The sequence below is a fragment of the Ambystoma mexicanum genome, chromosome 1q, assembly GCF_040938575.1.
Source record: "Ambystoma mexicanum isolate Mex_15411 chromosome 1q, UKY_AmexF1_1, whole genome shotgun sequence".
In the NCBI taxonomy this organism is placed as follows: domain Eukaryota; kingdom Metazoa; phylum Chordata; class Amphibia; order Caudata; family Ambystomatidae; genus Ambystoma; species Ambystoma mexicanum.
Genome location: NC_090922.1, coordinates 1,535,790,101 through 1,535,793,368, shown reverse-complemented (window position 1 = coordinate 1,535,793,368; position 3,268 = coordinate 1,535,790,101).

Here is a 3,268-nt window from a genome sequence, read left to right as displayed (position 1 = left end):
ATTGGCTGACTGACTGCATGAATGCCCTGCAGTATGATTGGCTGCTGAGTGTGTGCCAGCAGCGTGGATGAGAGAGAGGATAGTATATCTGGGGACCTCTCACCACTGGAAAAGTGTTCAGAAGGGACCTTTGGTTGAGAAGCGACCATTGTGCTCCTAAAGCAGCCAGGGAGCTGAGTCTCCACTCTACGAGTAACTGGAACTGCTGATCCTCGACGTCCAGCTGGAAGAAGAAGACTTGCTGTGGCATTTGCTTCGACCGATCTGAAGGCTGACGAGATCGTCGAGGGCTGACCCGAGAGAGGACCTGGTAAGGCACCCTCTTCCCGTGCTCCGAGGGACCATCGAGCACCGCTCCATCTTCGCCGAAGCGCCCTGGAAGACAGACCCTCAAAAGGCTGTCGACCCGAGACGGGACCGCTGAGGAGATCGAAGTGAAGCACCCAGACATCGACGCCGTCGGAGTCCATTGCTGTCGACCAGGGTTCGCAGGTTTGTGAAACCGATGGAGGCCCGTCGAAGTTGTGTTGCCCAGCCGTGGGAACCACTTGACGCCGTGCCACCGACGCCCGGAGCCGTCCCCTCCTTTGCCTAAGAACATTCAATCGAAGGACTCTCTTGACCGCATCGTCGACCGCTTATCCTGCCGGAGAAAGTCAAGGCCGACCAACGCGCCGAGGAGAAACCTGCCGGTGGGTTTCCCGCCACCCGACGACCTCAAAGACTCAGAGGACTCGACGCCCTTGCTGGGCTTCCGTCTCTACAATCTTTGCGGTCCAGAACTATTGTCATCGAGGTGCCCCGCACACCTCCGCCTTGCAGGACGCCGACGCCCCGACGCCGACGAGCACCGCTCGGACGAAGCTGCCGCCTCTTCGACATCGTTCTACCTCGTTTGTCGACGGACGTTCGACGCCCCGTGCCTCCCGCTTGAAAGGGAAGGCATTCAAGAAGGGCCGTCGATTCCCCGTCGCCGAACAGCGAGTCCCTCGACGTTTGTCGACGCCTCTTCGAGCAGCTCGACCCCACCAGGTACATTGGGGGGGTAAAACATTATAGGAGAGAATAAGACTTGCAGAGCAATATATGGACTGGGATTGTGCTATATCTTTCTTTACAGGTTGCCCAGGTGGGCGGGATCTCCACACAGAACTGTGCCTAGTGGTAGGGGTCAGTATTCTGCCTATTGCTCAACCATCTTATTTTCTCTCCTCTCTCTATTGCTGGTTTCACTCTATTGGTCTGTGTGACATCGTACAGTATTGTTCATGCACTTCAATGAGATCTAGGGTGGTACCACTTTAGGATTGTAAATATTTGTCATTGTAGATTTTGCCAGAGTACAAAGTGAGTTATCATGATAAATGTACATAACCTTGACTTTTGATTATATAAAGACTGTGTTCTAACCAATACAGAGTGTGGATATTCCTTTGTGGGGGTTTGGGGGATACACTGTACTTAAGAACCAGCCTGCTTCACCTCCTGAGAAGCTAGGCCTTGATTGCTCGACCATTGCTACCGAATAGAGAATCTTGGCTGGGGTCTCCTGTGCCTCTCCTCCACCATATAGGGAGCGGAAGTACAGACACCCCCCACCGGTCGTTGAGGCCCGTCTCTCACACGAACCTTCTCTTGAGTTGGCAGGAAAGAGCAAATGTGTATGGGGAACCTTCTCTTGAGATTGCAGGAAATAGCAAATGGGTATGGTGAACCTTCTCTTAAAATCGCAATAAAGGGCAAATGGGTAAGGTGAACCTTCTCTTGAGATCGGAGGTAAGAGCGAATGGTTCTGGTGAACCTTCTCTTGAGATCGCAGGAAATGGTGAACGGGTATGGTGAACCTTCTTCTGAGATGGCAGGAAAGAGAGAATGGGTATGGTGAACCTTCTCTTGAGGTCACAGGAAAGAGCGAATGGGTATGTGAACCTTCTCTTGAGATCACAGGAAAGAGCAAATGGGTAGGGTGAACCTTCTCTTGAGGTCACAGGAAAGAGCGAATAGGTATGGTGAACCTTCTCTTCGGATAGCAGGAAAGAGTGAATGGGTATGGTGAACCTTCTCTGGAAAGAGTGAATGGATGTGTTGAACCTTCTGTTCACATAGCAGGAAAGAGCAAATGGGCATGGTGAACCTTCTCTTCAGATAGCAGGAAAGAGCTAATAGATATGGTGAACCTTCTCTTGAGATCGCAGGAAAGAGCAAATGGGTATGGTGAACCTTCTCTTGAGGTCGCAGGAAAGAGTGAATGGGTATGATGAACCTTCTCTTGAGGTCGCAGGAAAGAGCGAATGCGAATGGTGAGCCTTCTCTTGAGATTGCAGGAAAGAGCGAATGGGTATGGTGAACCTTCTCTTGAGGTCGCAGGAAAGAGTGAATGGGTATGATGAACCTTCTCTTGAGGTCGCAGGAAAGAGCGAATGGGAATGGTGAGCCTTCTCTTGAGATTGCAGGAAAGAGGGAATGGGTATGGTGAACCTTCTCTTGAGATTGCAGGAAAGAGCAAATGGGTATGGTGAACCTTCTCCTGAGATAGCAGGAAAGACTGAATGGGTATGGTGAACCTTCTACTGAGATGGCAGGAAAGAGCAAATGGGTATGGTGAACCTTCTCTTCAGATAGCAGGAAAGAGCGAATATATATGGTGAACCTTCTCTTGAGATCTCAGGAAAGAGCAAATGGGTATGGTGAACCTTCTCTTGAGGTCACAGGAAAGAGCGAATGGGTGCGAATGGGTATGGTGAACAATCTGTTGAGATCGCAGGAAAGAGAAAATTGGTATGATGAACCTTCTCTTCAAATAGCAGGAAAGAGCAAATGGGTATGGTGAACCTTCTCCTCAGATAGCAGGAAAGAGTGAATGGGGATGGTGAACCTTCTCTTGAGATCGCAGGAAAGACCAAATCAGTATGGTGAACCTTCTCTTGAGATGGCAGGAAAGTGCGAATGGGTATGGTGAACCTTCTCTTGAGTTGGCAGGAAATAGCGAATGGGTATGGTGAACCTTCTGTTGAGATCGCAGGAAAGAGCAAATGGGTATGGTGAACCTTCTCTTCAGATAGCAGGAAAGAGCGAATGGGTATGGTGAACCTTCTCTTCAGATAGCAGGAAAGAGTGAATGGGGATGGTGAACCTTCTCTTGAGATCGCAGGAAAGACCAAATCAGTATGGTGAACCTTCTCTTGACATGGCAGGAAAGTGCGAATGGGTATGGTGAACCTTCTCTTGAGTTGGCAGGAAATAGCGAATGGGTATGGTGAACCTTCTG